The sequence below is a fragment of the Zea mays genome, unplaced genomic scaffold (assembly GCF_902167145.1).
Source record: "Zea mays cultivar B73 unplaced genomic scaffold, Zm-B73-REFERENCE-NAM-5.0 scaffold_54, whole genome shotgun sequence".
NCBI classification, from domain to species: domain Eukaryota; kingdom Viridiplantae; phylum Streptophyta; class Magnoliopsida; order Poales; family Poaceae; genus Zea; species Zea mays.
Window position 1 is genome coordinate 81,767 of NW_023367190.1, and position 14,660 is coordinate 96,426.

The 14,660-nt window shown below is 44.5% G+C and overlaps 1 protein-coding gene and 4 non-coding genes across 5 annotated transcripts in view; 2 read left to right on the forward strand and 3 right to left on the reverse strand.

Annotated features, from left to right (window-relative positions):
• The window catches only part of LOC118475659 (DNA polymerase-like), a 53,267-nt gene continuing 38,607 nt past the window's right edge, over positions 1-14,660 (reverse strand). The window contains exon 1 of the mRNA XM_035963911.1: positions 1-14,660. This exon is cut by the window's right edge and continues 38,607 nt beyond it. The gene's annotated coding sequence lies outside the window, so the exon portion shown is untranslated.
• On the forward strand, positions 5,010-5,081 carry TRNAN-GUU (transfer RNA asparagine (anticodon GUU)). The gene has a single exon. It is a non-coding gene; the product is annotated as a tRNA-Asn (tRNA).
• Positions 5,709-5,782, reverse strand: TRNAD-GUC (transfer RNA aspartic acid (anticodon GUC)). Its single transcript has one exon. It is a non-coding gene; the product is annotated as a tRNA-Asp (tRNA).
• On the reverse strand, positions 9,424-9,495 carry TRNAE-UUC (transfer RNA glutamic acid (anticodon UUC)). The gene has a single exon. It is a non-coding gene; the product is annotated as a tRNA-Glu (tRNA).
• On the forward strand, positions 11,545-11,619 carry TRNAP-UGG (transfer RNA proline (anticodon UGG)). The gene has a single exon. It is a non-coding gene; the product is annotated as a tRNA-Pro (tRNA).

Sequence of the window (14,660 nt, forward strand, 5' to 3'; positions counted from 1 at the left end):
TCGACTTTTTCGAAGATTGATTGTGACGAACTGGCGCATTTCCTTGGGGAACTTATCATAGTCTTTTTAGTTTTATTTATCGGAAAGAAGGATACTTTTATTATTACCGTAACTTTGATTTTACTTGATACAAATACAAAGTTTTGATTACGAAACTTTCCTTGTGACCGGATCTTTTTATGCTCTCTTGGAACCGACAACTTATCAATCTTCATGCTATTACTAACACTTATGACTGAGCCGCACTTGCTTTTCAAAAGAAATTTAAACTCTCATGCCTGAGACTAGCCAATAGAAGAAAGAGCCACAAGCAAGCCATAGCAGCATCCTTTTTCTTCGCTTTCTTCAACAATGCGAATCTACCTCACTCCTCATCAGAACTCAAATACAAATTTTTAGTATCATCTGGTTCTATTTCCTCACTACAGCAATAAAATGTGAAACCAATATTCATCATGAAACTTCAGACACTGATGATTGTGAGGGAAGAGAGACGACGTAGGCTGATTCAAAGTGAACAGAAAACCAACAAAAGAATGGAAATTCATTCTTCTAAACAGGAGGTCTAGAGCCACCTTCCTCTAGGGGGCATCCTCACGATCCTGCTCTTTATCCTTTCTTCTTATCCTCATCTTCCGAATCGTCAAGTGAGCAAGACTACATAATAAGAGAATGCGGGAATGGATCTGAGACTGATGGCTGACCGGCCTGCACCCACCGAACCCTTAGCCCTTGCTTCAATTAGAGCAACATACGAATCTGCAGAAGCATCTAATAGCGATTCTTAGAATCAGTTCGGAATGAATGCTATACTTTTTCTTCCCCACTCATCTTATTAAGCCTTTTTCTTAGCCCGCTTAGCTTCCGTGCCCAGATAGACTTTTACTATACTATAAAAGAGAGCTAGATGATCTGTTATCAAGTGAGAAGAAAGGCAGGTCCAGAATGCCGTTGATAGGCCTAAGTCCCTCACCTAGAGTCATCGTCGGAGGAAAATCGGTAACCTAACCTACAGGAGTAGAAAATGAAGTAGGTCCAGGTATGATCAAGCTCTGTCGTGAGCCGGTGCTTGAACCGTGGTTGAGGCTGCCGATGCCTCTCACATTAGCTCCCGGCCGCTAAAAATAAGGCTAGGCTTGCGAGCCCGCCTTCCCTAATGAGAAAGAAAACTAGAACTATTATAGCCTTTACTATAAGCTGGGAACTCTTTCTGACTAAAGAAAAAAAGGAAGCAAAGCTATATTTCGATCCAAGCCCTAGGTTTGGCTCACGCCCGGAAACCTATAGTACAAGGGTCGGTGGAGGGGACCCTGAGACCTATGGGATGAGAAGGAGGACTGAGAAGGCAAGACGGATATCAAAGGATTCTCTTCGGTCAGGGCTTATATAGGCTCTTCAAGACGAATGGTATCGATGCACTGCTCTCAGGCGAGATTGAACACGAAAAAGGTGCGGTGCATCAAGGCGTGAATAAGGAAGAAGTCACCTTTGTCGGTTTTCAAATTGAGGACCAACTGTGCTCCGAAAGTGAGAGAAGAGATCTGACTCACCGACATCCACATCAAGAGAAACAGACGAAGCAGCTCAAGCAGAGCTAGAAACGGAAGCCGAAGCAGCATCTTCTTCCTTTTTCCATACAGAGAAAGCTTATAAGGCCTTTATTTTCTTTCTTTTATTTTACTTCCTTAGAAGAAATTGGAAGAAAACCGTAGCGAAACGGTTGAACCTTAGCGAAGTATTTTTGGTTCATTACAACCTGATCCTATTCAGAATCGGAGAATAGGAACGAAGTAGCTCGCCTAAAGAGGAACTACAATGATTCTTTACTTCGATCAAGAAAGAGCTTTCTCAATAGAGTTGCTTACTACGAAAAGAAAGATGCCCCACTAGTCTGATTAGATGAATCACTAGCCCTTACTCTCAGTCACTGATTCAAGAACGAATACCGAGACAGCCGTTCCCTTGCCGGTCTACTGCCTGATGGCTTTACATCGCTAAAGAATCTGTAATGGACAGCAAGAACTCTGAATCAAGAAAAGTACCAAATCGATTGGAAATGTACGCTCCTGTGGGAGTCGAACCCACCGCATAGGTGCCTTGTTCTACCGAGAGATGAACTAAGGTAAGGAGCGGCAACCCCTACATCAGTTCTTTGTACCACCCGGAAGGGCACGAGAGAAAAAACAAAACCAATAAAAAAAAGATCAGACGAGACGGAATTGGTAACGTGAACGTCTTTTCGTCTTCTTGCCTGAGTTTCATATAAAAAAACCTGGCTTTCCAAAAAAAGAAGTACTGATTGAGACAGGCTTCCCCTTTTCTGATGGCTATCCCTAGTCTCTTACTTACAGTACAGAATTTCTTGTCTACTGGCTGGAAACTTGAAAGGCTTACCACTGGATCGAAGGCAGAAGAACTTTTAGGATTGGCTAGAGGGGAACTATGAACTACTCCCCCAATCCCATTGGCTGCACGGGAACCCTATGTTATTAGAAAGTCTTCATTCATTCTGAATCTTTTAGAATATCGCTTATTACGGGTATCTTTCAAATTCAATTTACTATATATGTATCTTTCCATATGAGCTATTCCCTTTGCTTTCAATCTGTCTTGTGCCACTCCAGCTTTCACTCAAGCCATTCTTTGCCTGTCGACCCTCACTCTTCCTCTTGCTTCCTTAGTCTCGAGCATAAAGAAGGCACCGAAAAACTGGTGGGAAAGGAAAGGTATACTTTTCACAGCCGACAAGCTTTCATTTAAGCCCTAAAGAACTAGCTTCCTGGCGGACTTACTCACTCGATCACCGGCTTTCAGAGGATTCCCCCACTTAAGAATAAAGGGGCATAGACTACGAAAGGGCTACGTTCACTTGATGAACGGTAAAAGGTATTATATTACATAACGAGAGCATACGAGCGGAATACGATACTATAGAGCTTTCCGAAAGTTTGAGCTGAAGGGTAATAGCGCCCTCTATCAAGCTATTGGAATTGGCTGGAACTTTCTATACCAAAAAGGGACGGGCTAGGGGGAGGTTTGATGCAATAGAGATCTTTCATAGATGGATACCGATATGATCTTATTGATACGAGAATTCCGACTGCCTCAAAGGGCTTTGAGACTGAGACTGATGCATGCACTCTTTTCTTTATCCGTGGAATGATTACACTTGCATCAATCCGCCTTCTTTCGGCTCCTGTTTATGAAAGCTGAGGTTCCATTTGGAGAGCTATTGGATGAACGAGGAAAGAAAGAAGAGTTCTGAGATTGGATCACAGACATAGTGGGCGGTTCTATTCTAATCTAAAAGGAAACCCCATTTCATTGATATACGCACTGGTACGAGAAAGCACGAAAAGGTAATGACGAGCGTAGAAGCGAAAGAACAACCTGGTTTGAAACGGAAATCTTTTAGCAGGGGGGCAAGACGACCAAGAATAAGAAAGGGCTTTTTCCTTTACGCGGGGGTGATTTTGAAAGACTTCTATCCTCTTTATTTCGATCACCTCTTGGGGCGCATTCCAATCTTCTTCCAGCGATAGACTGGATTTTTTCATCTTTTTCTCGTCTTGTAGTTGTAGCAGTTGCAGTTATAGTAAAAAAATAACAAGATTGCACAACCATCTTGTCATTGGAAATTGTTCGTTCATAAGAACAACCCTCCTCTAACGAATAAGAAAGAACCCTTTTCTATCGAGTTCACCACCTGATAACTTAAAAGTTACACTTACTTGTTCGACACTGGATTTCTATCCCGGAACATCAGCTCTCACAATCCCGTATCCGTCTAACAAAACAAAACCAAAAGTTTGAGGGTAGGCACATGCATTCCCTTCTAAATCTCTCAAGATAGGATGTCCTAACCACCCGGACAGCTATGAAATCTCCGTTGTCCATTGATCCCGCTCTGAAGAATCCTCCCTTCGCCGGATTATTAGCGATGCGAAAAAACTTGTTTCTCGGTTTAGACTAAGCTTCCGATAAGAATAGTTGATTGATGTTGAGATATCTTCATTGGATTGGAACAGCTGTTTTGATAGGATTTGGATTTATCGTGGGTTACCGAGATCGCTTCCTGGATGGAAGTCGGGAATGAATCGGAGAGATCCGCAAACCAATGAATGGTGAAAGAGGTAGCTAGAAAAGCTAGCACAACTAGCCGATGTTCGTTTGACGGATGCCGGGCACTTGCTAACGAACGGAAACCAAACTGAACAGTGAAAGATCTTGGGGGTTTAGCCTGCGAGCGAATGGAAGAAAAATGACACGAAGCTGGATATGAGTAGATGTTTTTGGTCGAAAACGTCTTTCATTCACAATGAAACAGAATGGTCTCGCTCGATGCGTCATTTTATGATGTGTATTTTCATATTAAGAGTTCTTAAAAGAACTCAACTCAAAGCCCAACCGTCAAAAGGATGCTACAATGTTCGAAATTATCAACTTAACACGCCCCCTTACTTCCTTCGTGACCTCCCATCCCACTACTTCATCTACCGAAATGATTAGGCAGATCTCCTTTTTTCTAGCATTAAACCTGCTCATGATCCTTAGGCTATAGAGCATGGAGCAGACAGAGAGATGAAAGGACCACCTTCTCCTGCTTGCTTGATCGGAATCTATTTACATTTAGAATAGCTGAAGTGCTACTTCACTTCACTTAGTAGTTGAAACTCGGAGAGACAGAGAGAGTCCTCTCTCATACTTGCCAATTCCCTTGCTGATCAGCAAGGGAAGCAGTTGGCAGGAACCAACCTTAGTTGCCCCTCGGTAGAGTGAGTCTACTTAGCGAACTGGCAGGACGCAGAGATCGATTGATCAATATGCATATCGAGAGTTGATGGTTGACCGCCGCCCCCCTTGTCCTGTCCTGGGGGCTCCCCGGCCGGGGAGGCAAAGGGGATTGCTATCGTCACCCTTTCTCCCGGAAAAGAGAAAAAGTGACTAACTTTTTTTCTTTTCGGTTGGTTGGTCCAAAGAACGAGAGTCAGCTTCCTTAAGTCCGTTCTTCCTCAGTAGCTCAGTGGTAGAGCGGTCGGCTGTTAACTGACTGGTCGTAGGTTCGAATCCTACTTGGGGAGATTTGATTCATTCTGAATTCGAATTGATAGTTATCGCTTTTCTGACCCTGTCCTTCTCCTTTTTCTTTTCTAAAGACGCAGCAGAATCGTCAAACGGGACATAAAAAGTGGGAAGTTGATTGTAGGATTTCTATTCCTCACTCTCGTATAGGTGAACTTGGTTCGTTCAATGAAAAGGATCCACTGGGAATGAATGGGAAGACTGGGGTAGTATCTTCATTAGCCGGAAGGAATTAGTCTCCACTAGCGTAATTCGAAGAACGAACAAGAAAAGGCGTCACTGTTTAGGTAGGAGGATGGATGGATGTGGTCCAATGGCTAAAGCTCTGCCAGCTTCTTGTAGACTGGCAGTCTCCGAGAGGAACCTTAACCCCCCGGGGGGAGGCCGGGTGGGATGGTATACTTTTTTTTCGCCACAAGTGGGAACTCAGTCCTTGGTAAGACACAAGGGGGGAAGGAAGATCTTCACTCATTCATTTTCATTAAGTGCCTGCGGTGAGACGCGACCCACAACAAACGAAGGGGGTGGAGGGAGACCGAAGAAGGAACAATTGTCTTGAATGCTACGCTGGGATCAGCAGCTTCCAGTGAAGACAAAATGAGTCGGGCAGGAAGAGGAAGATCGTGCGGGGAAAACGGGGTTCGAACCCGCGACTTCTGGCGTGACAGACCAGCACTCTAACCAACTGAGCTATTTCCCCCTTTCGTAACTACTGTCGATTCAACAGTCACCTACCGGTTACCTTTGTAACTATACCAAAACCAAAGTAGCTGTACAACAGAATGCCCTTCGCCTTTAGTACTTTTTTTTTCTTTTGACGACAAAGAAATGGCTCTGCTCGCTTAGACTCGGGGCTCCGCGCTCTATCAGCTATCAGTTAGTTGGCGCTACGCGCGACTTCAGTTGACAAAAGCGAACAAGATAGCGCTAGCGCCCGCGGAGAACTTTCGTTTGTTCGCCTTCTAAAAGGCCTACTGACCTGCCGGTGAAAAGCCGGTTACAAAATAAATAATAAGACGTAGGTAGTGCAAAAGTACCAAAACAACTGAAGCCTACATCCCACTACGTCTGGGTTCCCCCTTCCTATGAACCTTGAGTCAGAGGTCTTACCTTGAGTCAATAGGTAGGGTCAACTATACCAAACCAAAGTGGAAGGGCCACTATCTAAGCTATTAGTGGGCTGGTTTGAACTATTGATTTACTGAATCGAGTGAAGCTGTGTTGCGTAACAAGACTATAGGTCGCCAAGGCCTAGAAGTACAAGTGGTCGCCCTAACGGCCACTCTCAAACTCACTACTTGAGTGACGAAAGTCACTTAGCTTCTTTAATAGGGCTTGCCCTCCGGGGCCCCGGGAAGAGGAAGAAGGAGATAGAGCAAAGGGTCTCCTCTTTCTGTCCGCTCTTCCCGGCATGTAGAGATCCGATTGGGCTTATAGTTTAATTGGTTGAAACGTACCGCTCATAACGGTGATATTGTAGGTTCGAGCCCTACTAAGCCCATCTGACCTGCTTAATCAATGACTCCGGTAGTCACCTGAACCACTCTCTCGGATAGCCCACAGCCTCTCTTCTGGATGCGAAAGAAGATTCGATCAACGTACAAGGTTTGCCTTCTTGTGATGTGAGAAGGAGGGTTCTTAATTGTGTTCTCAGTGCAAAAGGAGTCTGGTTCAGTGAGTCTGAAGAGAGAGAAGATCAGTAGAGCAGTTCGGGGCTTTGGGATTTGCCTGATCGACCCCTACCAGTGTATTAAATGAAGATTGACATTCGTATGTACAATTTACCGGTTCTTCCTCCCGAATTGAGACCCATTGTTTATAGGTCTGGGGATAAAGTAAAGTATCGTAAAGTTAAGTTAAGTATCGTAAAGTAGTTGACAAAGCAAGTAGGAATAGGTCATGTCACAGATAGGCAAGTATAGAAGCAGGAGAAGCTGATAGACATTTGTGAATAGCAAGGCCAAGCTGTATACATATAAGCATTTTAAGGAGTTGTTTGTTGGCATATGGTTTGTTGTCACCACGGGATGCTTATTGTTGAGAAACATAAAAAAGGTAGGCATATTGTTCAGTTCACGTTTAGGTCAGTATAGAAGTAAAGCACGAGATAGGTGTTTACAAGCTAGCTAGGGTTTCTAATAGGTATAAAAGGGTAAGCTAATAACCAAGTAGTAGGGATAGGTCAACGCAAGTCACGGGTAGCCAAGAGAGACGTATTTAAGACTTTTAGTTCCAGGATAGGCAGTCATGTCAAGTAAAGTATAGCTTAGATAGTTCCTATAGAAGTATAGCTAGCCAAGTGACTAGGTTTAGCGGAGATAGAAATAGCGGGCGAGATATCAGGAGACAGGACTAGGACTTTGAACGAAGCAGGAATCTTGTCCTTTCTTTCCGCCCACCCAACTATAATAAGAGTTAGAAAGCTCAATCCAAGACATGAAAGCGGATAACCAAGGTAGTGTAGTCATTGGTTGGAGGGATTCGCCTACTGGTGGGAGGCTGGGAAAACATATTCAATCTCGTAGTGAGGAATGCATTTGAAGAGGGATGAAGGAGAGTTTCTGATTGAACTCCACCACACTGTTTGAATTAGAACTGGTTGCGGTTGCAGTTTGGGAAGGAGAGAAACCATTGCTCCTAGGTTTAGGGCTCAAGAGGGCACAATTTTCTTTTATGGTGGTATTCTTTTCTTTTCCTCTTACCTCCCGCTCCGTGGATCTGTGCTACAGCTCTACCTAGGATGACCTTCTATTATCATGTTATGTCCCTCAGCTCCCCATGTGGAGTCACAACCTACGTGCTATATCTGGAACATGAAAAGTGGTTTTCTAGAGCAGATTAGAATTTCTTCACCGTATCGTATGAGGTAGTACTAGCTTTCATCTCATCTGATGTTCGCCTAGTCCTAAGCAGCAACAAAGATTAGATAATCTGTAATATTGAAAATGGAAAGAGAAGGGATGCAAGGGTATCCCTTCTCTTTCTTTTTTTCTTCTGCTAATCCGGCTTGGCTTGGCCCTGCTCTTTACTGAACTTCAACAACAACCTGATCCCTATCTGTTAATCCGATTCGTGGCCCTGCTGCTTTCGTTGCTAGCACTTCCGTTTTCTTCGAAGGGCTGGCTTTCCTATGAATTGGAATTCCTTGCTTCTTGCTAAAACCGTGCCTCCTTTCCGAGTTCCTGCTTTCAAACTAGTACCCACCCAGATGAAAGGAGAGTACGGCTGAAGGCAGGGCCAGTCAGTGCATTTTCTTGCTTTTTCACACTAGGATGCTTTGCTTGACAAGGGCTATCGTTGCAAGCGTTCCTCTTTCAATTCAAAGTATCACGAGCAAAGAACATTTGTAACTAGTTTTCCTCCGTCCACCATGGAATGAAGATGATCAAATCAAGGATTTGAAAGGGAAGTAGGGTTTACTACTTGCCAACCAGGAAGGTAGGACTTACTCGGATAGGGAGCTCGGGGAGCAAGCAGTAGAAAAGCAAAATAGCGAAGACAGGGAAATGGGGGAAGGGGAAGTTCTTGGTTGAGTGCGGTTGTTCTCCGATAATCCGGTTGAGAACTTTTCCAGCGATGCAGAGGAGAGATCATTTACAAAGAAAGCTATGACTAGGCTAGGATATTCTTCATAAAGATACTCTGGACAGGATCATCGATTCGCTTCCATGGTTGAAAGTAGTGGGACTGCCACATAATACAATGAAAATGAATTCATTCTCGGTTGAGCAGGAGATTCTGATCCAGAAGATGCCGCAGAAGACTTTGAAACGGTTACAAATGGATTGGCTCACTCCGCTCTAGATTTGGTTATGCCAGCCATAGGCAAAAGTGAGAAACCTCACCCTCGGGAGAAAGGAATATGCCTCCTACTAGAAGCGTTGGCCAAGGAAATACCCCCGTATGAGCTGCTTTCGGCAATGGGTGCTGCGGTCAACTAGACCAAAGAGGAAGGGCTACTACCTCCAGCTCCAGTTATTAGTGGGCTTTTTTCTCTATGGGAATACTTAATCGAATTCAGCCGTTTTTCCGAAGAAAGAAGACTCCTCTCTATGGGGCAAGGCATAGAAGTACAAGTGGGAAAACGAGGAATGGGGCGTCAAACTGTTGGAAATAAATGGGTTAGTTAAGTGCAAAGCTGATGGGTCTGTCGATAGATAGTTGGCTCGCTTAGTAGCAAAGGGATCCGGGTAGGTAGATTAGAATGAGACATTCGTTGAAAGAAAGGCCTAGTCTGACGCTTCCTAATTGAATGAACTGATCGAACTTCTTTTCTTCACTCCAAAGCAAGGAGATTATATGATAATCAGCACCAACGATTTGAAGGCCAGGATGAAGTAATATCCCTTACGGGAATCGAACCCGTGTCTTCGACATGAAAAGACGATGTCCTAACCACTGGACGAAAGGGACCAAAAAGCAATTCTTCATATACCTAAGAAAAGAGAAGAGAATAGAAGTGGTTCCTTTTCTTTCTATACGAAATTCGACGATTTCGTTTGTGTTCATGTTGGCGATTTCAGATGTGAATGAGGCCGGTCGTCTCCCCTTCCTACGGGTTCCCAGTGACACATCAACCACGCCCCTTCCTTTTCTCCGATCATAAATAACCTGATCTCTTTCTTTGTCTTTCATCCCCTTCTTTCTAATTCAAAAAAGAAAGGGGGGGCGGTAAGGCGCCTATGGTTTGACAGGCAGGCTCGCAACTTACAAAGGGCACTCGCTGCTCGCAGGCCTGCTCTTTCTATTATGATTTCTATGTCTATGAAAGCTCCTTTGACTCCAGCCCCATAAGCTATTCTTTCACCAGCACCTACGAGACGACTATTGCTATTATTTTGCATTGCCATTCTTCTGGATACTTCGAGGGGATCTGTAAAGAGAAGAAATGGACAAAAAAATGAGCTAAAGCCAAGCGAACAACTCGAGTGAAAAAGCCAGGAAAGAAAAGCTCTAACTTGAGTAAAAAAGCCAATAACCAAGATAAAAAAAGCTCGGCGAGCGAGTAGGTTAGGTAAAAGACACTAAGCTAAGATTAAAGGTAAGTAACTAGTATCGATCCACGGGAGCAAGGAACAAGAAAGGTCTTGAGCTGCCAAGAAGAATGTACCTGGGTCGGGAGCAGGGGTTGGTGGAACAACTGGACAAGCCTAAGTATCTAGCTTTGCTCACCTTGTTGAAACTAGCCCCGTTGCAATAGAGAAATCCTTTCCCGTTGAGAATGAACAGCTTTACCATTCCACTGTCTTTGCTGGAACTGCTGTCCTCACTGAACTAACTGCCCGTTTCACTTGTCCCGTAGCTGGCTTGGAATAAGAAAAGTCTTTTCTTCCTTCCCCGAAAGGAAGAGTTTTGGGCTTAAGGCATAATTGCTCTATTGCGGCTACCCTTGCTATGTTATCCGATGCTGTTCACAAAGCGGCTCTTACTATAGCTATAGACCCGGCTATCTCCGAGTTGAAATTGAACCCAGCCCCGTCCATCAATCCAGAGCTCAAGACAACCGCGATACTTAAATCGCTCAAATAGCCAGCCACCTTAGACGGACACAGCCATTAGAAGAAGAAACGGAAACTCGATGGAGTACCAGAGATCCTCGACAAAGAAAGTCCCGATTCGAGGAACGGAATACATTTCCTTGATTGAAAAGACCGGTAAGAGAAAAGAAAGTAAGCATAGTCTTCTGAAAAGACCGGGAACCGTTTGATTTTCCGTCAACGAAGAACAAAAAGTAACGCTGTGCAAACTCATCTGATCCCTGTTTGGGACTTCTTCTTCATGTCACGAGCCGGAATCGAACCGTAAAATGATCATTCATTCAAAGTAGACTTTTGTCATAGGGCAAAGGAGCTTAGAAGGGTGATGTAGGGAAGTCGTAAGGGATGACCTTAGATGTTGTATGACGGAACGATGACTTAATGCTTCCATTTTTGCTTGAGAAATGACGTAGGTGATAGACTCACTCCTTCTTTCCATTTTTGATTGAGAAAGCGTCTGGCCCAAAGAGGTCTACAGTAGTGCCTTGCGAGGTCGTAGACCCGGTAACCCATCGTTCGCCTAAGATCGAAAATGCGATGTGACATCACTCTTCATTCAGTTCAGTCCATTTGCTTAACACATGCATGTCCAAAGAGATGGCGATGATCTGTCAAATCGAGATTGTGTGGGTGTTCAGTGGATCAAACCCTGTATTAATGGTTCTGGCAGGCTGCTGGCGTGGGACTTCTTTCGCTGGGCCCTTTGGACTCTAAATCCTTCCGGAGTGAGTGGTTCGATTCCACTCTCAGAACGATCAAGTCATTCCGAAAGAAAATGCAAGTGAAACGAGACGAGAATCAAATAAAATTGTAGGCTTATTTCCTAAAAGCGGTGGTTCTCGCCTCCCTGTGCCGCGGGGTGGGCGACTGCGGTTCGAGTCTTTTTCGATCGGGTAGATCCATACCATATGTTCCGGGGGGGAGACGAGGTGTAGCGCAGTCTGGTCAGCGCATCTGTTTTGGGTACAGAGGGCCATAGGTTCGAATCCTGTCACCTTGATGTGGTATTCACAGGGGCCGAAGTGCAAAGCCCCGTAGCCTATCCGTGGTCGGGAAGGCAGGCGAAAAGCACGCACCAAAAAAAAAGAAAGCTATAATTTTCTTTTTTTCTTTTCTTCTTTCGTGTTTGAAACCCATTATCAGGCTTTTGCTTTTGATATTCTATATCTATCTAATATTATAAAGCTATTTCACTGGTTTGATTTACATACCTCAGTCATGTTATTTGTCTAGCCTTCAATCAGAATAGCCTCTCCACCGGTTCCGAAGATTCTTTCGGCATCAATGTGCTTTTGGAATCTTCCTATGAAACAAATAACATTCAGGAACTGTTTAGGACAGAACAGGCCGCAGATCAGTAGAAAGCGAGCTTTTTTCGCGTATAGCCAAGCCAACCTCGAAGCCCAATTAGCGCACGGGCCCTCAACTCAACCCTGGCGAGTACGCTAACTTGGTCAGGGAGCATTTAGACGGTGCAGTTAGTATTGACCACTACCGCCAAGTCCATAATTCCTAAATTGATGAAGTACACATAATGGAGCTCAAAAGCCGATTACAAAATATACTTTTTTAGCATCTTGAAACCGCACATAATAAATATTATGAATGAATCACCTTACAATAACATACGAGAGACTGCTTTCGATTTTTTCGAACAACAAGTCGAACCCAATGAACAATTCCATTCAAAGGAATGTTCTAGAGGGGGCCCTTTTCCGCTATATTCGCGATATTGAACAAAATGGAAGAAATTCTTCACGATTTCTAGAGTTCCGGGATTACTTCACTGATATCGATTTTTTCCTAAGCACGGCCTCTACTCTAGGTTAGTTCAAAGTGTAGTACAACGAACTATCGATACACCGAAAACGAGTAAAGATGGGTACATAAAATGAAGACATCGTGGATTACCCAAATTGGGACGACGATAGGACATTTCACTTTCTTTCGCAATATTTCTGATCATGACTCAACCACTAGGAAAGGGGATTGCTTACTCTCAGCCACGTTTTTCGCTTATGCTTAGTCAAGTGAGGATTCCATTCGAAGTAACGTAACAGGAGCACCATCTTCAAAACTTCTCGGGATCCGGAGTTTATCGAGAAAAGGTCCCATCCTTCAATATCATGATTGGGTCAACCAGGCCAGATCATAAGTTCAATAGTTTGATCGGGTCGACCAGGTCAGGCCCGATCATGAGTGAATAGAAAATCGAAAACGTACATAGCTGTTCCAGCGGAAATACTTTGTTTAATTCTACCACTTCTACTAGGAGTAGCCTTTTTAGTGCTAGCTGAACGTAAAGTAATGGCTTTTGTGCAACGTCGAAAGGGTCCTGATGTAGTGGGATCGTTCGGATTGTTACAACCTCTAGCAGATGGTTTTAAATTGATTCTAAAAGAACCTATTTCACCAAGTAGTGCTAATTTCTCCCTTTTTAGAATGGCTCCAGTGGCTACATTTATGTTAAGTCTGGTCGCTTGGGCCGTTGTACCTTTTGATTATGGTATGGTATTGTCAGATCCGAACATAGGGCTACTTTATTTGTTTGCCATATCTTCGCTAGGTGTTTATGGAATAATTATAGCAGGTTGGTCTAGTAAGACGGGGGGCGGCCGTTCGGTCGCCTATGATATACGGACCAATTGGTCAAAAATGGGTTTGTGCCGCAGGTGTTGAACGATCTACTCTACACAGGTGTGGGCTTACAGGGCTAGGGCTCATAAACCCTTTCTTTCATTGGGTCGGTCACTTTTCCGGGCCGGGATCGAGAAGTGGAAGTCATAAAAAATGATCTTCGCACCCGAAAGGTAGCTTGTCAAGCTGGTCTCACTATTGGAATGGAAATTCTAGCTTTCTTTTTGGCTCTTCTTCTTTGTCAACGCTACTAAGGACCTGACGGTTCGCCTACTTGATGAATGAAAGAACATGAGAAAGGGTTCTAAAAGAAAAGGCGACGAAAGTATACTACACTACACTACAGTACAGTCAAAGTCAGCGGCTGAGTGCCTCGCCTACTATTTTTTGTAGGCGAGCGAGTTAGAGAAGAGGCTTAGGGATAAGAGAGTGTCGGTGCGTACGTAGCCTTCATTCTACTACGCTACACAAAGTCACTTAGCTCGACGTTAATTAAGAGAGTAAAGGAGGAATACCCTACATAGAAGAACCGCTGTTCGCTTACAAAGGTATAACCTTTCGCTCCCCGGGGCAAAGCTGCTTCGCACCACTGATAGACGACTACTTAATTAAGATTCCATTTCAAAGGCGCTACTTTGTTTCGCAAGCCTTTGTCATTGTCAGTCAACTAAGGTTGGCCCTCGGCCCCCTGCGAATCCGTAAATCAGAGAGCATGCCGCAAAAAAAAGGATGGTCCCCTATGCATTGAATTCTTTCCGGAACGAAAAGAATTCAAGTACCTGACCCCCCCATCATGGTGAACCTCTCCTTGTGATCGGGATGAGGTAGATGCCTCCCAGCCGGGGGGCGGATCGAATCGGAGTTTCCTTAGGTAGCCACCGACCTACAGTTCTCCTTAAACTTCTGTGCTTGGTGGAAAAGAAGCGAACAAAGGTACGCTCGCTTGCTGTCTTGTTCTCTGCCGCGGACTGGGATCGCTCGCCAGCTAGGCCCTCTAGAAAAAAGTTGGAGCAACATTGTATGAGAACATATTACCCATCTTCGGGGACAAGGGGCGGAACGACCTCTCGATCTACTTACTGCAGCCCAGGACGGGCGTCGTCGTCTAGGCGTGACTTCTTGTTTTGATCTCCCCTACGCCTAGGACGTTGTCTGGGCCAAGAGCCATAGTTAGTTGCTGTTTCCATTTGGTTCTTCTTTCTCGTTGTTGATACCGGCAAGACCCAGCCAGATGATGATGTCTGCTGGTTGGTAGTGAGAGGACTCTTAGTACCCGCAAAAAAAAGGGCGCTGGTCATGTGATTTAGTTTCTTGCTCTCCCTTAGCAGCGGGAAAGGAGTCTATCTATCTGCCTAGCTTTGGTAGATTTCCCCCAACGCAATTCAAAAACGGAAATTCCACGAA